The following is a 23,721-nucleotide window of genomic DNA, read 5'->3' as shown; positions in this document are numbered from 1 at the left end:
AATTTTTTAATGTTTATTTATTTTTGAGAGAGAGAGAGAGTGTGTGTGAGAGAGAGAGAGCGAGAGAGAGAGAGAGCGAGAGAGAGAGAGAGAGAAAGGGCCAGAGAGAGAGGAAGACACGGAATCTGAAGCAGGCTCCAGTCTCTGAGCTATCAGCACAGAGCCCGATGCAGGGCTCCAACCCATGGAGCCAGATCGTGACCTGAGCCGAAGTCGGACACTTAACTGACTGAGCCACCCAGGCGCCCCTCAAGTCTTAGTTTTAAATTATTATTATTATTTTTTTTTAATGTTTTATTTATTTTTGAGAGAGAGAGAGAGAGAGAGACCACGAGTCGGGGAGGAGCAGAGAGAGAGGGAGACACAGAATCCGAAACAGGCTCCGGGCTCTGAGCTCACAACGGGGCTCTGAGCCTGACGCGGGTCTTGAACTCACAAACTGTGAGATCATGACCTGAGCCGAAGCTGGACACTCAACCGACTGAGCCACCCAGGCGCCCCTAAAATTATTTTTAAAAATATTTATTTTTGGGGCGCCTGGGTGGCGCAGTCGGTTAAGCGTCCGACTTCAGCCAGGTCACGATCTCGCGGTCCGTGAGTTCGAGCCCCGCGTGGGGCTCTGGGCTGATGGCTCAGAGCCTGGAGCCTGTTTCCGATTCTGTGTCTCCCTCTCTCTCTGCCCCTACCCCGTTCATGCTCTGTCTCTCTCTGTCCCAAAAATAAATAAACGTTGAAAAAAAAAAATTTTTTTTTTTTTTAATTTATTTTTGGGCACCTGGGTGGCTCAGTTGGTTGAGTGCCCGACTTTGGCTCAGGTCATGATCTCTCAGTCTGTGAGTTCGAGCCGTGTGTTGGGCTCTATGCCCTCAGCTCAGAGCCTGGAGCCTGCTCGGATCCTGTGTCTCTCTCTCTCTCTGCCCCTCCCCTGCTCATGCTCTGTCTCTCTCAAAAATAAATAAACTTTAAAAGAAACTTAAAAAATAATAAAATATTTATTTATTTTTGAGGGAGAAGGAGCAGAGAGACAGGGGGATAGTGGATCCAAAGCAGGCTCTGTGCTGACAGCAGGATGCCTAAGGCAGGGCTGGAACTCATGAACTGCAACAGCATGATCTGAGTCAGAGTCGGATGCTTAACCAACTGAGCCACCCAGGCGCCCCATTACTCAAGTTTTAAAACATGAATACAAATATACATTGTGAAATGATTATCACAATCAAGCTAATGAACATACCCTTCACCTCATATAGCTAAGATTTGTGTGTATGTGTGGTGAGAACACTTAAGATGTTCTCTCCTAGTGAATTTCAAGTGTACAATACACTATTAATTATAGCCACAATGATGTGTATTAGACTTGTAACTGACCTATTTAGCATGGCTCCTAGCTCAGGAAATGGACAGGTAAGCCTGCCATGCAGGTGCACTGCCATGGCCAAGTGCTCTGTTCCAGGAAATCCCTACAGGGCTGGACAAATGTAAAGGGTAGCTCCCGGCTGGGTTTGCCAACAGTGTTGCTGAAATAACTCCCATCACCTCCTCACAAGAGAAGTTAATAACTCAAGAGACAAGGGATTGGGCAAAGAGAAAGGGAGAAATTTATTTGGGGGGGGGGGGGAAGAGGCAGACGCAAGCCTTAACAACTGGCCTCTCTGCTAACAGGATGGACACCTAGTGTTTTATAGGGAGAGGGTCAGGGGGGCACTTGCGCGAGAATGGGCAGGGAGCACATGGTCATGCGTGGGGGCTGGTATGTGCTCAGCGCCTGATCACGAGCAGCACAGGGGAGGAAGTCTTGTAGGCATTCTGTTGCCATCAGGGCTTTTCTGCCCCAGCCATTGGAATGTCCCGGTCATTTCAAAACATCTTCATCAGTGCTATAAGACTGTGCTATAAGAACAATGGGCTTCAGTTAGAGCACGAGTGAAATGGTCTTGTCTATTTTATGGTTGTATTAAACATTTTTTTTAATGTTTTTTAAAATTTATTTTTGAGAGAGAGAGAGAGAGAGAACAAGCAGGGGAGGGGCAGAGAAAGAGGGGGACACAGAATTCAAAGCAGGCTCCAGGCTGTGAGCACAGAGCCCCACACAGGGCTCAAACTCACAAGTTGTGATATCATGGCCTGTGCCAAAGTCGGACGCTTAACGACCTGAGCCACCCAGGCACCCCTATTTCTGGTGTTGCCTGTTGGGGTCTGCAATTGAGTTAGAGGGCTGGCTAGCTGAACTCCAATAATTATTTATCCTGCCTGAGTACCATTTGATTAGCATCTCAATATTTCTTCTGCCCTCAGCGCCTAATAACAAACATGCTAATCTTCACATTTATGATTTTAACTTTTTATGGGTTCCACATATACATACAGAATTGTTTTTTCCTGTGTGTGGCTTATTTAATTTAGCAAAGTGTCCTCTGGATACATCCTGTTGCTGCAAATGGAAATATTTCTTTCACTTTTGAGGCTGAACACACACACACACACACACACACACACACACACACACACAACTTCAGAAGTATATTCAGGAGTATATATATATATATATATATATATATATATGCACACAAAATACTGTTTTTATTCATTGGAGGAGAGAATATGTGATGTCAAAATAAATCATTTTGTGGGGTGCCTGGGTGGCTCAGTCTGTTGAGCATCTGACTCTTGGTTTCGGCTCAGGTCATGATCTCACAGTTTGTTGAATTCAAGCCCCACATCAGGTTCTGTGCTGATAGTGCAGAGCCTGCTTGGAATTCTCTCTCTCTCTTTGCCCCTCTGTCGCTCACTCTTTCTCTCTCTCTCAAGATAAATAAATAAACTTAAAAAAATAAAGGAATTAAAAAAATCACTTTGCATGTGGATTTTTTTGAGCTGAAGGCAATTAGGACCCAGCAGGCTCAGGTAATGTGATTTTGCCTCTAAGTTAACTGCTAGGAAGAAATTAGATAGGGGACCTCAACCAGGAAGAGAGCTAATACCAGAGATAATTTTTTTATCAGCAAGATTGGCCTGCCTGGTGTGGAAAACCTTTGCCAACATTTGCTCTTTCCTTTTTACTGTGAATTTATTAACCCCTTTTTGAAATTCTAAATCCCAACCCCCCCCCCCCCATTTCTTACGTCAGAATGGCCAATAGGTATCATTTGCTTGTCCTTGAGCCTCCTATCTTTGAGGTTTCTGTAATGAAGAAATTAAATTTGTTTTTCTCCTGTGATTAATCTTTCTTTTTTTTTCTTTTTCTTTTTCTTTTTTTTTTTTTTTTGAGTAGGCTCCACACTCAGCATGGAGCCCAACATGGGGCTTGAACTCATGACCCTGAGGTCAAGACCTGAGCTGAGATCAAGAGTTAGAGGCTTAACTGACTGAGCCACTCAGGCGCCCTTAATCTGTCTTATGTCAGTTTAATTATTAGACCAGCCAAAGAATCTAGAAGGAAGAGAAAAGTTTTCCTCTTCGACACATTCATCCCAATCATCAGGACAACTGTAGCGAGACCATTTCATATTTTACAGTGGGAAACCAGTTACTATTTTCTAGAATGCCTAGCATAAAGAAAAAAAAATGACAACACCAAATTCCAGTGAAAACGTCGAGGAATTAGAGTTCTCATATCCTGCTAACGGGAGTGGAAGAGCTACATTCAACTCTGGAAAGCTGCTTGGCAGTTACTTATGAAAATAAACATTTCCCTACCGAAGGGGAGCATTTGGTCACCCGAACACATGCGCCTCTTCCGTTAAGAATTATTTTAGGCTGGTTATTTTAAAGAAACAGCAGACAAAGGAAAAAGTCTGAAATCCGAAGTTCTGGTTTCCTTTTGTAAGAGGCATTTGCATTTATAAAGGAAAGCTCTATTTGTAAGGATGCCTCCCTCTGTAGCCCAGAGAGGGAGAATGTGCAAATCTCCAGAAACTGATCAATGGAGAAAGCATGGATTGAAATCTGGACAACAACCGTAGGCTTGATCCTCGTGCTCTGCCTGGTCATCTCCCCAAATGCTTCCCAGTAGGATCACGCGTGGGGTTCCCCAAAGCATTACTGCTGCTGCCCACCCCCTCAGATTCCGTCACTCCGTCACTTGGTGTGGGTGGAAACAAGTGTTGTGTTAATGAAGCACTCTCCACGATTCTAAGTGAGGCCAGAGTTAAGCACGAGAGCTTCCCATCATTTTACGGGAGTTGAGTGCAGGCTTTGGCTCAAGAAGAGGTAACAGGGTCTCCTCTCCATGAGTCGGGGAGGGCCGGTCAGGTCCCTACCGCACGCGTTCCTGCGCTGCAGAACTTGGGGGCCTCTGTAGGAAATGAGGCCCCTTGGAAGTCGCCGGGTGGTCTCTGGGGCCTCTCTCCAGCCCAGCCCCTCCCAAATGGATTGCTGAAGGGTCCCAAGAAAGAATTCAGGGACACAGACAGCACAGCAAATGAGTGACACAAACAGGACAGCTTACTGAAACAAAGTACACTCTCAAGATGTGAGAGTAAGAGATCCCCGGGGGGGGGGGGGGAGGGGGGAGAGAGCTGGGGGCCCTGGGCTTTGGGTTTCCAAGGGTGATTGACAGTTGTTAACTAGGGGGTGGGCTATTTATTACTTGGGGTGGGAATTTCTTGCAAGCAGGGTTTCCGCGCCTTTTCTTCCTTATTTGGTCAGGCGTTTCCTGTCATGGCACCCGCCATCTTGGGCCTGTCTGGTTCGAGCTGGCTTCTCGTGGAGAGCGGCCCGCGTGGGCATCCGCCTCCCCTGCCAGGGGGCCACGCTCCCCTCCCCTCCCCTCCCCTGCAGGGAGCCCGTCGGAACAGACTCAGGGCCTACTGTGGCACCCAGAGGAGGAGAAAGGCAGGGGGTGCTCTCCCAGTAGGAGCTCAGGGAGTTTCTGAACCAGCTCAGGACACAAAGGACCAGGAAGTGGGGCCTCTTCTGCATTTCGGCGTCCTGCCTGCAGGCGAGCGGTTTGCTGCCGCCGCCGAGACGCCCTTCCGGTGCCTCTGAAGGCATTTTCTCCCGGCGCAGCTGCGACTTCTCCGCCAGTGCCTTCGGAGAAAGAGATCTGGAGGACGAGGAGAGGAAAAAAAACCCAAAAAACAAACAAGAAGGAATGGCTGGGTCCCAGGTAAGCCGTGCGGCCCACGTCAGAAGCCGTGTCATCTCTTTGTCCCGAAGTTCCGTGCAAGGAGAAGTCGCCAAGGTCGGGGGCGCCTGGGTGGCCCAGTCGGTGGAGCTTTCTGGATTCTGGATTCCGGCTCAGGCCCCGGCCCCGGGGGGGTCGTGGGTTGGAGCCCCCTCCCCCCGCGTCCGGCCGCGGCTGAGCGTGGAGCCTGCTTGAGACTCTCTCGCTCTCCCCCTCCGCCCCTTCCTCGCGCGCGCGCACGCGTGGACGCGCTCGCTCGCTCTCAATTAAAAAAAAAATTTTTTTTTTTTTTTTTTTGCAAATGTTGATTACGCTAGTTCTCCCGTTCCTGCCTTGTGAGCGTTTTCACCTATTTTTAGGAAGCTTTTTAAAAAGGATACTGACATTTTGCGCTTTAGAAAACCCTCCTCGGTTCCAGCGCCCTCTTTCCCTTCCCTCCAGCCCGGCTTCCAGCAGGACGTGAACAATTGTCACTCGGAACTCCTGTCTTGCGTGTATCGAAAATGTCCCCTCTGACCGATCCACAGGGAATCGCAAAGTTTTCTGTTGTGGAGGGGGCCGAGTCCTGGGAGATCGGGCAAGGGGAACATTTCACCGTTAGGTCCCATTTGGATGCTTTAACGGCTCTGGGTAGACCAGGATTAAGAAAATGCGGTTAAATAAGCAGAATGGATAAGTGTCCCGGAATAACTCGGAAAGTTCTGGAAAAGAGATAGTCTTCCCTGTTTAGAATGTGAAAGAAAGATGCTCTATTTAAAATACACGATTACGTTACAGGCCGTGGGAGCTCCGTGTGGCTGTAATTTGTATAAATCCCACTGTTTTCTAGTAATTAGATTCATATTCTGATTTACTTTTTGGGGGAACGAGAACACAGCGGTGATCATGTGTCCTTCCGTGTGCCTTAGGCACTGGTACCGGTTTGCTTCATTACGGCTGATGTTAATGAACTTCTTTTCCTTGGCTCATTGCTCTCTGACCGGGTCCTCCTCTACAGCATCGATATTTTCCATTATATCGTTCGTAAGGAGGTTCGGTGGAGTTACTGAAAGGTGAAGAAGCCTTCACGTTTAAACTGCAAACTCTTTTCTTCTTCCTGTAGTTTCTGTTGGAAAATGAAGACTCTCACTTTTGTGTACACTGGAGACACTTCTGGCACCGTGTTTCTAAATAATTCAGGCCATTGTCCTGCAAGTTTCCGTTTTATTACATTTTACTCTGCACTCATGTCTCAGACACGCTCTCCTTGTATTTTCAGAAAAAGAAAAGAATCACATTAATTGATATATGTTTTAGCGCCATAAACTTCTAAAACCTAACATAGCATAAATGATTATTGAAACATTTTTTAATGAAATTCTAGACTCAAAAGCATTAGCTGTTTTTTTTTCCAAATTTTTATTCAAATTCTAGTTTTTATACATATACTGTGTGTGTGTGTGTGTGTATATATATGTATATATGTGATATAGCTGTTTTCTTTATAGCGTTCTGTGTGTTTTCATAGTGTGATTAAAAGACATCATCCACACATGGGTTTATAAGTTTTACGCCATTGGAAATGTTTCTTAATTTAAGTTACCAGGACAGTTTTGTACTGTCACTTTTAATGTGTATATAATTACTTTTTACATGTATGGATCCTGTCTCGTTTCCATCACTCTTCTCAGATTTGACACCTTCATGAACATTGCTTTGGAGTCCTCTCTGTATATTGACCTGTGTGTCATTTTAGATCAACTCTAGGACAGATAACCTGGATTAAAGCCTAATCCCTTCCATGTACTGGATGGTTGACAAAATATTCTCATAAAAAAGGAAGAATAATATGTTCTGTTAGATTATTAATACTTATTTGTGCATTAATTTATGAAAAAATCGTTAGAATGTCATCTAGTAACTGATATTGTTGGGCCATTTTTGCTATTCTAGTAGAACCTGCAATTGCGTTTAAATGCCTTCAGTTCCCAGTCCTCCAATACTGCTTGGAGTTCTACCTCTTTGTTATTAAAAAATGTATCCCTTGGGGCGCCTGGGTGGCTCAGTCGGTTAAGCGTCCGACTTCAGCTCAGGTCACGATCTCGCGGTCCGTGGGTTCGAGCCCCGCGTCGGGCTCTGGGCTGATGGCTGGGAGCCTGGAGCCTGCTTCCGATTCTGTGTCTCCCTCTCTCTCTGCCCCTCCCCCATTCATTCTCTGTCTCTCTCTGTCTCAAAAATAAATAAAGGTTAAAAAAAAAAAAATGTATCCCTTAGCCCACAGGCTACTGCCTGGAAAGAAATGGAGATCCCACCCCAGAACTGAACAGAATCTGCATTCAGGAAGATGTCTGTGCATTATTGCGAAATTCACATTCACATTAGAATTTGCTAAGTACATCTGTAACCCACGAAAACTTTCCATCTAAGAGACACAACGTATACTCTATGATAGAAATACGGTACTCAAAAATGTGTATGTCTGTGTTGCCTTCATTTCACAATTTATCTTGGGTAAACACAGTATATATAGTGGTTTTGTGGATCAGACGCCATCCTCTTAACTCAGAGTTCGAGAATACATCAGAGCATATTACTGGCTTAATTATCTTATGGATAAAGCAGGGAACACACGTAAGTCAGAACTAGTTGTCCTTAATATAATCAAAGTAACATGAGTTCACACCAGGTAAGAGTCAGAGTGACTTTTAACAAAGTTAAAGGCGAACTTTACCTTTACACCAGGTAAAGTTGTGACACAAAGGGAACTTTATTTGCAGCACATAAGGAGATCCTTGGGAATAACTTCTGAAGCCTTGATTTCCCAAGCAAGGCTGAGTGGGTTCCTTTTATTTAGAGTTAGGATGGATGTTCAGAAAGGGGAGCCTTGTCATATTAGGTAGAGGCGGACATAAGGCCATGCACATTCCATACGGAAACAGGTCTGTACTTTGTATGTTACATCAATGGGGCTTGTGCTCCTTGGGTGGAGATTTAGTATTCTAATGAGGTGAAGATAATTGTCAGTCACCCTAAAGTCCGTCTGCAGGTGTGATTTGGAGGTTAAGCTCACGCTGGTGTCGGTGGCCGGGGCACTGGAGCTCTTTGTCAAGGCACTCATTGCTTGAGGTTCGGAAGTTTCCGTTTCCATGATGCGAGGCTATGCCCATCAGGTCTCTTGCCCAAATTGAAAGATAAGCAGGAAAGAAGAGCTGAATGAAAATGTGGGATAAGGTTTCGTTGGGGACATGCAGGTGGGCAGTAGGGTCTAGCTGGTGACAAATCCCTCCTCTGGTTTCATTCTGCCCCTCGTTCTCGAGGGGCACCAGCGGAACGTCCATCCTGGAGCTATACTTCCTGCTGGGCATGGGCATGTCACAAGGATTGGCTGAGGAGCAGAATTTCCCCTCAGCTAGATTTAAAAAAAAAATTTATTTTTCATGTTTATTCAGTTTTGAGAGATGGAGAGAGACAGCATGAGTGGAGGAGGGGCAGACAGAGGGGGAGAACAGATTCCAAAGCAGGCTCCAGGCTCTGAGCTGTCAGCACAGAGCTGACGCAGGGCGTGAACCCACAGACCGCGAGATCAGGACCCAAGTTGGACGCGTAACCGACTGAGCCACCCAGGCGCCCTCCCTCAGCTAGTTTTAGATGTGCTTGTGGGTCCCCAAGCTCATGTAACCTCGGGTTACTACCGTTTGTAACTTTATGGTCTCTGAGCTTGGACACAAATTGTACCAAATTCGATGCAAGTGTGCAAGGTCCAAACAGGGAGAAGAGCAGTATTTTTTGTTAGTTTCCTTTTGCTATGTGATCTTACTGCTGTGTACTAGGGAAGTTATCCCCCAGGGATGGTCCACTGTGTTGATAGCTTTTGGCATCTCTAGGATAATAGTGACAAGAACTCACATTAAGAGAGTGTTCATTGTGACATCAGACCAGAGGAAGAGGGGGCTAGAACATTATTGTGCTATGTATTAACAATAAGCTGTGGTATTTATTACCCCTCATGGAGAGAGTGATTTAATCTGTTAAACGGGCCTGGCAGCAACCAGTAAGGCTGAAGAAATCAGAACAGAACTAGTATCATACAGATAGTGATTATGTTTTTCTTTTCCTTCTCTCTCTCTCTCTCTTTTAATGTTTATTTATTTTTGAGAAAGACAGAGTGCAAGTGGGGAGGGTCAGAGAGAGAGGGAGACACAGAATCTGAAGCGGGCTCCAGGCTCTGAGCTGTCAGCACAGAGCCCGACGCGGGGCTCGAACTCACGGGCCGCGAGATCATGACCTGAGTTGAAGTCGGTCGCCCAACTGACTGAGGCACCCAGGTGCGCCTCTCTCTCTTTCTTTTAATGTTTATTTATTTTTGTGAAACAGAGTGTGAGCGGGGGAGGGGCAGAGAGAGGGGGAGACAGAATCCAACGCAGGCTCCAGGCTCTGAGCTGTCAGCACAGAGCCTCACGCGGGGCTCGAACCCACAAACCGCAAGATCATGACCTGAGCCGAAGTTGGACGCTCAACCAACTGAGCCACCCAGGCACCCCTTTTGTTGTTGTTTTTAAACAAAATTTTAAGTGTATTTCTTTATTTTGAGAGAGACAGAGCACAAGTTGGGGAGGAACAGAGAGAGAGGGAGAGAATCCCAAGCAGGCTTCGCACTGTAAGCACAGATCCCGATGCAGGGCTTGAACCCATGAACTGCGAGACCATAACATGAGCTGAAACCAAGAGTCAGATGCTCAACAGACTGAGCCACCCAGGCACCCTGAGATTATTATGTTTTAAATTTGAGGACCTTTATCCATTGAGGTTCTCCTTATTTTGAGAGTGTCTCCAGAACAGAAGTTTCAGGTCAGTGAGTTGCTCACAGGAATATTGTCATCTGGTGCTCTGGCTCCCTGGGCCTCTGTGTAGATACTTTTTTTTTTTTTTAATTTTTTTTTTCAACGTTTATTTATTTTTGGGACAGAGAGAGACAGAGCATGAACGGGGGAGGGGCAGAGAGAGAGGGAGACACAGAATCGGAAACAGGCTCCAGGCTCTGAGCCATCAGCCCAGAGCCTGACGCGGGGCTCGAACTCACGGACCGCGAGATCGTGACCTGGCTGAAGTCGGACGCTTAACCGACTGCGCCACCCAGGCGCCCCAATACTTTTTTTACTCTAATCTGGTGGATTCGAGAAGGTAGGATGCCTTCTAATTTGAAGGAAGAGCATGTGGTTAGTAGTACTGGGTGGGGCGCTGGCCAAGAGTATAGTCAGGGTAAAAATGGGGTGACCCACTCTTCCAAGTTTTTTTTTAAAGTTTATTTTTGAGACAGGGAGAGGGAGAGGGTGAACAGGGAAGGGACAGAGAGAGGAGGAGGGAGAGAATCCCAGTCAGGCTCCTCACTGTCAGTGCAGAGCCTGATGCAGAGCTTGGAGCTCGAACTCACGAAGTATGAGATCATGATCCAAGCCAAAATCAAGAGCCTGACGCTTAACTGACTGAGCCACCCAGGCATCCCTGTTTTTCCATATTTTGAGGTACATCAGTCTCCAGTTTCATTTGAGTGAAGCTTAGTTTCAGTGGGTAGTGGGAGGAAACCTCTCCATCACCTGCTGGGGATTAATTATTTGCTAAATGGCCGGACTTCTGGCTCTGGAGGGGGGGAGGCAGGTGGAGCATTTTGGAAAGTTCTCTCATACGTCATTTCAAATGGGCTGAGCTTTCAGTTTGCCTGTTGGGGCTGCTCTGATTCTGGTGAGAGCTCTTGGAACTAACTTTAACCTGTTTTCCTGTGTTTCCTGATAACGACTTTGCCAGAGTCTTTGTAGGGTTCTGTTAGCCCATTCTGTCTTCCCAGAAGACTGAGAGGTCTCCAGGCAGAGTGTAAACCTCCACTTGATATTTAAGGGCTTGGCTACCTCAGAAATGATTTTTGATATAAATCAACAAGGTCGTTCTGGATTGACCTTGGCAACCCAAATCAGGGAATTTTCTCCCTTATTAACGCCCTTTCTGGGGCTCCTGGGTGGCTCAGTTGGTTAAGCGTCGGACTCTTGATTTCGGCTCAGGTCATGATATCGTGGTTCGTGAGTTCAAACCCCACGTCTGGCTCTGTGCTGACAGCTCAGAGCCTGGAGCCCGCTTTGGATTCTGTCTCCCTCTCTCTCTGCCCCTCCCCTGCTCGTGGTCTGTCTGTCTCTCTCTCTCTCAAAAATAAACATTAAAAAAACTTAAATTATTAAGGTCCTTTCTGCCTCACAGAGAAAGGCCTCAATCCATCCAGTGAATGTATCCACAAACACCCAAAGGTATCTGAACCCTCTGGGAGCAATTTGCCTTACACTAAGGTCCCTTCACCAACCCTCCCCAGACATTGCCCTTGGATTTGAGTTTCTCTAACTAAAGGGTGTACCAAAGGTCTGGTTTATCATTGTTTGCCTACAGTAGGCACATTGATTTGTTATTTTCTCGGTGACTTCCTTCATCGTTGGGGTGCTCATAATCTTTAGTAACCATAGGTATAAGGCTTCCTTACCATGGTGGGTTGAGGCAGGTGCACTCTTCAGGGAGTCCACAGCAGTCTTAGGTACCCGGATTCTCCAGTGGTTATTCATCATCCATCCTCTGGCTGGTGGGAACCATCGATAACCCAGCTTTACAGCCTCTTTTTTTTTTGTTTTTTTGTTTTTTCAACGTTTATTTATTATTTTTGGGACAGAGAGAGACAGAGCATGAACAGGGGAGGGGCAGAGAGAGAGGGAGACACAGAATCGGAAACAGGCTCCAGGCTCTGAGCCATCAGCCCAGAACCTGACGCGGGGCTCGAATTCCCGGACCGCGAGATCGTGACCTGGCTGAAGTCGGACGCTTAACCGACTGCGCCACCCAGGCGCCCCTACCTCTTTTATCTCATTGTGGAAGCAGGACGGAGTGAGCTTACATGGTGGTAGAGAGGGAGTTACTGGAAAATGCAGACTCTCCCCAGACTTTGGTGTCCTTTTGGTGCTGCATCTGCAAAATTATTTTCCTCTGTTCCCTCTGAATTTCCTTTTTGAGGACTCGACGATGAACCACTGCCACTCGTTTAGGTGTGTGTATGGCTTCTAGCGGTCTGAGAATTTCCTTGCCATATTTAATTTCTGCATGCTTGGTAATTAGCAGTCTTCCCTCAACAAAGATGTAATCCTACTTGTCATTACCTTTCTTACCAAAAACACATACTACTTTCCTTCCATATAGACTTGCTTTCCTTACCATTTTTAGCAGTCTCAATTACACATATCAGAATTACAAGTTGTTTTTTTTTTAACGTTTATTTATTTTTGAGACAGAGAGAACATGAACGGGGGAGGGTCAGAGAGAGAGGGAGACACAGAATCTGAAGCAGGCTCCAGGACCTGAGCTGTTAGCACAGAGCCCGACGCAGGGCTCGAACTCACAGACTGAGATCATGACCTGAGCCGAAGTCGGACGCCTAACTGACTGAGCCACCCAGGTGCCCCCAGAATTTTAACGTTTAGGGGCACCTGGGTGGCTCAGTCAGTTGAGCGTCCGACTTCGGCTCAGGTCATGATCTCACGGTTTGTGAGTTCGGGCCCCACATTGAGCTCTGTACTACCCTCTCTCTGCCCCTCCTCCACTCACACTCAGTTTCTCTCAAAAATAAAGTAAAAACATTTAAAAAAAAGAATTTTAACATTTAGAAACCTGAATTTCTAGTAAAATTAGTACTACCCAATTGTGAACTGTCTGTTGCACCAGAATTCTTTAGATTGGCAAATTTATGAACATATGTCATAATTTCTAGAATAGTTTTTTGATAGAACTATATATATATATGTAAATGCTTATTAATTTCTAAGAGAGAGAGAGAAAGAGAGAGAGAGAGAGAGAGGCAGAGCATGAACAAGGGAGAGGGGCAGAGAGAGAGGGAGACACAGAATCTGAAGCAGGCTCCAAGCTCCAAGCTGTCAGCACAGAGCCTGATGCAGGGCTCGAACCCATGATCCGTGAGATCATGACCTGAGCTGAAGTCGGATGTTTAGCTGATTGAGCTACCCAGGCGCCCCAAAGAACCTTTTAATAAAGCATAAAACGTGTACTTCCAGACCCAAATTTATCTCTAGTTTCTCTCTAATAAAACAAGAACAGATAAACCTAATGTTTAATAATCAGTGTTTCAGTATTCTGTCTTCTTTGGAAAAGACTTAGATATCCAGTGAGTTCAAACCAATTTATCATTTACTTGAGCAAAACTTCAGAGTGTTAGATTATCAAAGATTTTGTAAGCTATTTAAACATTCACCTATCAGTCTTTTTACTTATTGAACTTATTTACTCATTAACAATTAATTACCCATGAAAACTATGGGACAGACCGAATTTTAAATTCTTTTTGGTGACAAATTGTAACAGATACGACGTGAACATGACTAGTAAATTCAGGTAGAACAAAGGTTAATTATCTCTTATTTTCGATGTTGATAACTCCAAAAGATCTGCCTATTTTAATGAAACCAACAAGCTTAAACTTTAGTTTACAAAAAATGATCCCAGATATGTGAATGTGCAAAACATTTGGCATATATGTATCATATATATGACATTCTAATACACACACACACACACACACACACACACACACACACATATATAAATAAGCGTTTGTCTTTTGAACCGGTTAAATAGAGCTCTAACTTGTTCCAAGTGCCTGCTTCCAGTGACCCAGGGAGTTGCTGTCTCCTTTGTCTGGGGCTAGAAGGAAAGGAGGAAGTGCTCAGGGTGGAGATTTAAGCTGGGAACAAGAAGCCCACCAAACAACCAGGTGGGATGGAGATTTCAGTCCCTTCTCTGCTGGGTCACTCCCATTTTGCAAGGTTGGACCATCTCAAGCCTGTGAATGGCTGGGTCCTGTGATCTTCCGGGGATGTCTAGACTCAACTTGAAGGAGTATTCAGTTTTCCCCGGGTATTCTGAGCGTTATGCCGTCTTGCCCAGACTTTGTTGGACAGCTCTCCCCATTTACCTCTTTTTTTTTTTTTTTTTTTTTTCAACGTTTATTTATTTTTGGGACAGAGAGAGACAGAGCATGAACGGGGGAGGGGCAGAGAGAGAGGGAGACACAGAATCGGAAACAGGCTCCAGGCTCCGAGCCATCAGCCCAGAGCCCGACGCGGGGCTCGAACTCACAGACCGCGAGATCGTGACCTGGCTGAAGTCGGACGCTTAACCGACTGCGCCACCCAGGCGCCCCCCCATTTACCTCTTAAAGCTGTGCCACAGACCTGGTATGGCTTATCCCAACAGAAATCCTTCTGAGTAATAGTACTCAGAATGGCCACTGGATTTCAGGGGCCGTCAGAACACCAGGCTAGCAGTCATAGGCGTGAAGAGTGAGCGCCCCCTCTGTCCCCCAAGGAATCTGCCTCCTGCCACAGTAACTTGAACAGGTTTAGCCAGAGTGACCTTGTGTTGACCGCTGCTTCATCTGTTGGGAACCAGGGAAACAGAGACCAGAACCTGAGAAAGACACATGTGGATTGCCAGATTCATAAGTGAACTAAAGTGAACTTGCTCCTTGGTGAGTCACAGACAGAAACGACACCAAGCAGAGTTGCCAACACAAGGGAAAGTTTATTTGTAGCAAATAAGGAGGTCACAGGGAATAACTTCTAAAGCCAAGACTCTGGAGCAAGAGTGAATGAGTTCCTTTTATTTAGGCTTAGGGTGAATATTTATTTTTCCCTTTTTTTAAAATTCAAATTTTACTTTATTATTACTATTTTTAAAATTTTTATTTATTTTTGCAAGAGAGACAGAGCATGAGTGGGGGAGGGGCAGAGAGAGAGGGAGACACAGAATCTGAAGCAGACTCCAGGCTCTGATCTGTCAGCACAGAGCCTGACGCGGGACTCAAACTGATGAACTGTGAGATCATGACCTGAGCTGAAGTCGGACGCTCAACTGACTGAGCCACCCAGGTGCCCCTATTTTATTATTATTTAAAAAAAAGTATTTATTCTTGGGGTGGCGGGCAGAGAGAGAGGGGGAGAGGGAGAGAATCTCAAGCAGGCTTAGCACTGTCAGTGCAGAGCCTGATGCAGGGCTTGAACTCACCAACCGTGAGATTTATGAGCCGAGCTGAAATCAAGAGTCTGATGGTTACGTGACTGAGTCATCCAGGCGCCCCTGAAATTTAAATTTTAGTTAACGTACAGTGCAGTATTTGCTTCCAGGAGTAGGATTCAGTGGTTCATCACTTCCATACAACACCCAGTACTCACCCCACCAAAGTGCCCTCCCCATCACCTGTCTAGCCCGCCACCCACCCACCCACCTCCCTCTGTCAACCCTCAGTTTGTTCTCTATTATTAAGAGTCTCTTGTGGCTTATTGTCCTCTCTTCTCTCCCCTCCCCTTCTCATATGTTCATCTGTTTTCTTTCTTAAATTCCACGAGTGAAATCATACGATATTTGGCTTCGTCTGATTTATCTTTCTTAGCGTAAGACATTGTAGCTCCATTCATGTCATTACAAATGGCAAGATGTTGTTCTTTTTGATAGCTAAGTAATATTCCTCTGTGTGTGTGTGTGTGTGTGTGTGTGTGTGTGTGTGTGTGTGTGTGTGTACACGCATGCACATGCACACACACATGTCACATCTTTATCCATTCATCACTTGATGGACATTTGGGCTTTTTCCATACTTTGGCTACTGCTGATAGTGCTGCTATAAACATCGGGGTTTGTGTGCCCTTTTGTATCCTTTTGATAAGTACCTAGTGCAATTGCTGGATGGTAGTATAGTTCTATTTTTAGATTTTCTAGAATTCTACAGTGGTCTCTCTTCTCTACTGTGCACAGTAGTGGATGGAAAGTTAGAATCTCCAGCAATACTCATATTCCTTTTTCTAATAAACAGATCTTGTGTCAAAGCCAGACCTGGTCATCTTTTTGGAGCAAGAGAAGGAGCTCAGGGATGTGAAGAGAGAGGAGAAGGTAGCCACACACTCAGGTAGGTGGGCATGAATGAAGCAGATGCCAGAGGAAGGGTTCAAATGTCAAGGAGCAAGGTAGACCTTACATTGTGGTTTAGGCAGCTCTCCTTGAATAGAAATAAGTTTGAGAAGGGTAGGTGTATTTCTCTTGCTGTCACAGAGGGACGCTTCCTGTCCAACACTCATCAGGCTCTTACAACCTCTGAGGATTCTCCTTTAGCTCTAGTGATGGTCCATCACGTCCACAGCATGGACAAAAGCCTCCTCGTGGATGGTGAGGGCCTCCATGATCTAAGTGCTTTTCCATTGCTTTTGGAGGCCTGTGGAAATCTGTGCATATTTCTGAGGGTCTCTATGTTAAGTCATTTCTAAGTTCTGTTTTGCCTCCCGTCAGAAGTGTATGAGGATGTGGGGGCATATGGGGATTTGGTGCAGCAATCCCAGAAACAGTGGAGACAGATTTCACCTGTTTTCTGCTTTTTGATTTCCAGTCTTAGGGAGGCTTTAAACATAACTGTACAAAACTGAGACTGAGGAATTTCTGCAGATAACAAAGCACCTCCCTAAAATGAGAAAATCTAATGCTTTATTTCACTTCACAGTTTCCTTATTCTTTCTGGACTGACAGTAGAAATTGCAACTCAGTGTGTTCCAATTTCTCAATTGTTAAATAATTCAATGTTTCTGTTTGTATCCTAGAGTTCCTACATAGGGTAATGCCATACAGGAGCTGGAACACTTAGAACTTAGAGCACGTAAAGTGTGCCTGGGTGTCTCAGTCCGTGAAGTGTTGACCCTTGATCTTGGCTCAAGTTGTGATCTTAAGGTTCCTAGGATCAAGCCCTGTGTTGGGCTCTGTGCTGACAGTGTGGAGCCTGCTTGGGATTCTGTCTCTCCCTTTCTGCCTCTCTCTCTCTCTCTCTCTCAAAAATAAATAAATAAACTTAAAAAAAAGAAATGAGTTGCATAATTAGTAAAAGTCTCATATTAAAAAAGATGTTTTGTTCACACATGTCATTTATTTCAAGAAAAATTAATCCTCAGGTTTTTCTTCTTTCCTGAGAGTGTGTCTGAAGTTAACCCCCCAAGTTTATTTATTTATAGTTTTTTTAAGTTAATTTTGAGAGGGTGTGCATGCACAAGTGGGGGAGGGGCAGAGAGAGAGGGAGAGAGACAGTCCCAAGCGCGGGCTACACTGTTAGCACAGAGCTTGACGCGGGGCTCAAACTCCCAAACCGTGAGATCATGACCTGAGCCAAAATCAAGAGCCAGACGCTTCACCGACTGAGCCACCCAGGAGCCCCTCATCTCAGTATATTTTAAGACAGTGTGGGTTCAACTCAGCTATTCATCAGCTGTATGTCCTTATATAAATAAATAAAATAAAATTATAAATAAATAAAATTAAATAAATAAATAAATAAAATAAAAAATAAGTAAAATAAAATAAAATTATAAATAACTAAAATAAAATAAATAAATAAAATTATGTATTTGTATAAATATCACCCATTTATACTTTGCCTGTGACTCATCTTGTTTCTTTCCATGGTTGGTGGTCAGTGAATGTTTTATGTCTAAGTGGGTTGTCATAGTAATGGAATTAATTTCCTCAAATACGGTTTCAGGACTAGAACCCAGTGATTCTTCACTTACATATGACACCCAGTGCTCATCCCAACAAGTGTCCTCCTTAATGCCCAACACCGGTTTAACCTGTCCCCCCACCCACCTCCCCTCCAGCAACCCTCCGTTTGTTCTCTTATATTTAAGAGTCTCTTGTGGTTTGTCTCCCTCTCCGTTTTTATCTTATTTTTCCTTCCCTTATGTTCATCCGTTTTGTTTTTTAAATTCCACATATGAGTGAAATCATATGATATTTATCTTTCCCTGACTGACTTATTTTGCTTAGCACCATACACTCTACTTCTATCCACTAAGTGTCGACTCTTGAGCTCAGTTCAGGTCTTGATCTCAGGGTCCTGAGTTCAAGCCCCGCCTTGGGTGTTGTGCTGGGCCTGAATTTCCTTAAAAAAAAAAAAAAAGAAATTCTGTAGCGGGAACGAAAACAACTTGTGCGACCTTATTACAACACTACAGGTTTCCATCAGTGTGCAGATATTTGTATTTAGCAGAGACCTTTATATTCTCATGTGATTTTAGTTCCTGTACAGAATGCTTTTATTTCAGCTAGAAGGACTCCCTTTAATGTTTCTTGTAGGGCAGAGGTGTTTACTTGGGAAAGCCTCCATTGGTTCCAGGCTCTGAGCTGTCAACACAGAGCCGGATGTGGGGCTTGAACTCATGAACCATGAGATCATGACCTTAGCTGAAGTCGGACGCCCGACCGACTGAGCCACCCAGGCACCCCATTGCTTCATTTTTGAAAAACAGTTTTGCCAGATACAGTATTCTTGGTTGGTATTTTTTGATCTTTCTGCCCTTGAATACGTTATCCCATGCACTTCTTTTTATAAGGTCTGCTGAGAAAGCTGCTACTAATCTGATAGGAGCTCTCTTGTACGAGATGAGCTGTTTTTGTCAAGCTGTTTCAAAATTCTCTTCACCTGTGGTTTTTGCTAGGTTAATAATAACGTGTCACTGTGCTCCTGTCCTGACATTATCCTACTTAGAATTCACTGAGCTCCTTGAATTTGTCTCTTTCTTCCCAGGAAGGTGGGAAGTACAAGGCATTCTTCAGTAGAGCTCTCTGCTCCCTTTCCCTGCCCTCTCCTCCTGGGGTCCCTTCAGTGTGCCTGTCAGTCCACTTGTGGGTGTCCCATGAGTCCCTTAGACCCTTCTTCCACGTTTTTCTTTGCTCCTCTTCATAGATAATTTATTTTTTTATTTTTTATTTTTTATTTTTTTTAAATTATTATTATTTTTTTTTAATGTTTACTTATTTTTGAGACAGAGACAGAGCATGAATGGGAGAGGGGCAGAGAGAGAGGGAGACACAGAATCAGAAGCAGGCTCCAGGCTCCGAGCCATCAGCCCAGAGCCCGACGCGGGGCTCGAACCCACGAGCCGCAAGATCGTGACCTGAGCCGAAGTCGGACGCCCAACCGACTGAGCCACCCAGGCGCCCCCTTCATAGATAATTTATTAAAAAAATACTTTTTTTTCTTCATAGATCATTTAAAACAAGATGTTTCGAAGATGTCTGCTTCTGCTTGGTCAAGTCTGTGTTGATTCTTTAGTGTGTTTTTTTAAATGTTTATCTATTTTTGAGAGAGAAAGTGAGAGCACAAGCAGGGGAGGGGAAGAGAGAGGGGAACAGAGGATCTGAAGCGAGCTCCATGCTGTCAGAGGAGAGCTCAATGTGGAGCTCGAACTTGTGAACTATGAGATCATGACCTGAGCCAACCCCGGATGCTTAACCGTCTGAGCCACCCAGGCGCCCCGTGTTTATTTATTTTTGAGAGAGACAGACAGACAGACAGACAGAGTGTGAGTGGGGGAGGGGCAGAGAGAGAGGAAGACACAGGATCTGAAGCAGGCTCCGGGCTCTGAGCTGTCAGCACAGAGCCCGATGTGGAGCTCGAACTCATGAACTGTGGGATCATGACCTGAGTTGAAGTCGGATGCTTAACTGACTGAGCCACCCAGGCGCCCCTGAACTTAATGTGTTTTAATGAATATAACACTGAATGGTTTTTGATGTGTTAACACTGATGTGTAATAAATGATGGGTTATCCCTACGTTGGCCTTAGCCCGCCCCACCTTCATCAAGGCTGCAGGTAACCAGACAGTAACACAAAGTACACTTGAGCCTTGAACGACGTGGGTTTAAACTGTGGGTACCCTTACAGTCAGATTTTTTTTACAATACAGTACTGTAAATGTATTTTCTCTTCCTTCTGGTTTTATTTTCATTTTCTTTTCCTGAGCTTCCTTTATAGTAAGAATACCATATATAACATACATACTGTCTTTGATTGTGTATGTTTTCAGTAAGGTTTCTGGTCAAAAGTAGGCCATTAGAAGTTAAGTGTTGGGGAGTCAAAGTTATACATGGTCAGGTGCATAGGGGCTGGGGACCTCAACCCCCTCATGGTTCAAGGGTCACCTGTACTTGTTAATGCAGTGGGGTGGCATCACCAGTAATCCCTTTTCCCAAGGGCCTTAAACCTCAAATTACTTGAGATTATTTTCCCCAAGTTTAGTATTGTACCTTTTCTTCCTTTTTGTAAGTACTGGGACATTGTGATGGTTACGATATAGGCGGTATAGATTTTTTTTTTTAATGTTTTTATTTAGTTTTTGAGAGAGAGAGAGAGAGAGCAGGGGAGGAGCAGAGAGAGAGGGAGACACAGAATCTGAAACAGGCTCCAGGCTCTGAGCTGTCAGCACAGAGACTGACGCGGGGCTCGAACTCACGGACCGCGAGATCATGACCCGAGCCGAAGTCAGATGCTTAACTGACTGAACCACTCAGATGCCCCTGGAATGAGTATGTTTTTAAAAAAAAATAAAATGCAAATCATAGGTAAACAGCTCAATGGAATTTTGCAACCTGAGTAAATCTCTAAAAACCACTGAGATCAAGAAAGAGAATATTGTTTGTCCTGTAAAATTTTTCTTTAGCTCCTCAGTATAATTTCCCCCAAAGCTAGGCTCTCTTTTTACATGTAAGGTGATAGATTGCTGTCCTCATTTCTGTACTTTATATAAATGTAATCAGGCAACAGGCACTCTTTTCTGTTTGGTTTTTTTCTTTCCATATGTTGTTTGTGAATTTATCTGTCCTGCACGTTATTGTGTATCATTCATTAGAATGGATGGATCCAATTCCATTGTGTGAATATCAAACAATTAATTGCATCATTTTACTCTTTTTTTAATTAAAAAATTTTTTTTGATGTTTATTTATTTTTGAGAGACAGCAAGTGAGTGAGAGGCAGAGAGAGAGGGGAGACACAGAATCAGAAGCAGGCTCTAGGCTCTGAGCTGTCAGCACAGAGCCCGACGCGGGGCTCAAACTCACGAACAGTGAGATCATGACCTAAGCTGAAGTCAGATGCTTAACTGACTGAACCACCCAGGCGCCCTGCATCATTTTACTCTAAATGGGCATGTGGATGGATTTTGGTGTAGGACTGTCATGAATAGTACCGGTCTATAAAACCTAGAACTTGTCTTTTAGTGGAACGTGCATTATAGGTTGGGAGGGAGTTAGTGGCAATTGCACAGTCTCCCCTTTTGACACAATTTTCCTTAGAAAAACATCAGAGATCAACATGGTTTCCTTCTAGCTGGAGTTTAAGCTCTGCTCTGGACCTTAGGTAGAAGTTTACTTTGTACCTCATGAACCAGTCTTCATCTTCAGAATAGGTTAGTTCATTTGAACAGTTGTCTCATTTCAGGGGGTGGTCCTGCAACAGAGTCTTAAAGTTAAGCCTATATTGTGCAAGCAATCAGGTAATTACTTATTAAGAGGCATTTCTGTGGGAACCAAAGAAAAACACAGCTTAATGCTTGGAGCAAATTATTATTATTATTTAAAAAAAATTTTTTTAACGTTTATTTATTTCTGAGACAGAGAGAGAGACAGAGCATGAGCAGGGGAGGGGCAGAGAGAGAGGGAGACACAGAATCTGAAATAGGCTCTAGGCTCTGAGCTGTCTGCACAGAGCCCGATGCGGGGCTTGAACTCACGGACCGCAAGATCATGACCTGAGCTGAAGTCAGATGCTTAACCAACTGAGCCACCCAGGTGCCCCAATGCTTGGAGCAAATTATAAACCCAGTGTCTGAGTCCTGAGTGCTGTCAGTGAGAGGATTTTTACATGTCAGGCTTGAAGCATCCTCCAATGGGGTAGGCTTGAAGCATCCTCCAATGGGGTAGGAGCGGACGGTGGGAATCTGATCGATTTTTCTGGCTTGTTCTTCAGATGTCTCTGGTGGTTCTTCTGAGTGGCCCACACAGCAGTAGGCAAGAAGATTGTGTGAACCCGGGCTGTTGTGGGAATTTCCCTGAGGTCTACCTCAGTTGTCTAGCTTCAGTTTGCAGGGCTTCAGGAAAAAGGGCAGTTTTAGTTCTCAGTGATTGCAAGCCAAGAGAATGAGAGAAAATTAGAAACCTTAGTTTGGACAGTCATAGCCAGATTTTTGAGGAAGCAAGTAGAATTCAGGATCCAGCCCAATTTATAGCCAGACAAAAACATTAAGAGACAGTTAATCAGAACTAGAATCTGACACCCCCAAATATGTGTTACTAAAACAATTTTTTTTCTCCAAAATCACCCTCATTTCCATCAAAGATCTTCAAACGCAGACTAATAATGCATTTATTAAAGAATTCCAAGTTTAACAAATTTGGCCTAATTTACATAAACACAGCAAGAATAGTGCTTGGCCATACAGTTTTGTCTTTTGTTGTTTTGTTTTGTTTTATGTCTGCTTTGCTGGAACTTCCCCTCTCCCCCCCAAGATTTTATTTTTAAATAATCTCTACACCCACCATGGGGCTTGAATTTACAACCCTGAGATCAAGAGTCAAATGCTCCACCAACTGAGCCAGCCAAGTGCCCCTGCTGAAACTTTCTATAAGAAATTTCAGACTGAAATTTCATAGTATCTCGAGACCAGAAGACAGGCCAAATATTTGCCATTACATTTGCTTGCAATACCTGTGATTTAGGTGAATTCCTCTTTTCTTGATGTCTCCCAAGTATCCTGAGGTTCCTGCACCTGTCAGGATGTGACATTCTTTTTTTTTTTTTTTTTTTTTTTAACATTTATTTTTGAGAGAGGGAGAGCATGATTGGGGGAGGGGCAGAGCAGGGGACACAGAGAATCCCAAGCAGGCTCTGCGCTGTCAGCACAGAGCCTAATGAGGAGCTTGAACTCACGAACTGTGAGATCATGACCTGAGCTGAAATTAAGAGTTGGATCTTAACCTATGGAGCCACCCAGGCGCCCCAAATGTTATTACATTTTAACAAGTTGCTAAATTCCCTAAGGCTATCTTTGTAATCCATGACCTTTCTTTCCCTCTTCTTTTCTGCTTTGTTATTTTCCATAATTTTATCTTCTGCTTCTCTGCCTCATCCATCCTCGTTTTTATGGCCTTCATTTGGGTTTGCATATTGGTTATAGCGTCTTTATTTCAGCCTGACTAGACTTTAGTTCTTTTATCTCTGTAGAAAGAGATTCTTCAGTATCTCCAGCTAGTATCCTTATAAGTTGTTTTAAATTCTCGTTCGTACATCTTCTATTTGTATTGATTAAATGGAGTGAATTACATCCATCTCATCATTTTGTTCAGGAAAGAAAAGAAAGAAAAACAAAAAGCAAACCAAAAACAAAACCCCAAGAAGTAGATCCTGGGTGTGTTTTGGTCTGCTTATTAAAATAGAGTCTCAGCGTGCCTGGGTGGCTCAGTCGGTTAAGCATCCAAATCTTGATTTTGGCTCAGGTCACGATCTCACAGTTCGCGAGTTTGAGCCCCGCATCCGGCTCAATGCTGACAGTGTAGAGCCTGGTTGGGATTCTCTCATCCCTCTCTCTGTCTCTCTGCCCCTCCCCTGCTTGCTCTCTCTGTCTCTCTCTCACAACAAATAAATGAACTTAAAAAATTATGTAAAAAATAGCATAATACATTTCTCTGGTGTCTTTTAAGTGCTTATTCA

General features: G+C 44.4%; 1 protein-coding gene across 1 annotated transcript in view; it reads left to right on the top strand.

Annotated features, from left to right (window-relative positions):
• Positions 1-4,644: 4,644 nt before the first annotated feature.
• LOC112851106 (uncharacterized) overlaps positions 4,645-23,721 on the top strand; it is a 76,269-nt gene continuing 57,192 nt past the window's right edge. The window contains exons 1-2 of the mRNA XM_025914644.2: positions 4,645-5,107; positions 16,011-16,103. The gene's annotated coding sequence lies outside the window, so the exon portion shown is untranslated. The remainder of the gene's footprint in view (positions 5,108-16,010; positions 16,104-23,721) is intronic.

Source organism: Puma concolor, chromosome E2 (genome assembly GCF_028749965.1).
Source record: "Puma concolor isolate L17-30 chromosome E2, mPumCon1.1.hap2, whole genome shotgun sequence".
Classification (NCBI taxonomy): Eukaryota; Metazoa; Chordata; class Mammalia; order Carnivora; family Felidae; genus Puma; species Puma concolor.
This window is presented reverse-complemented; position numbering and strand designations above follow the sequence as displayed.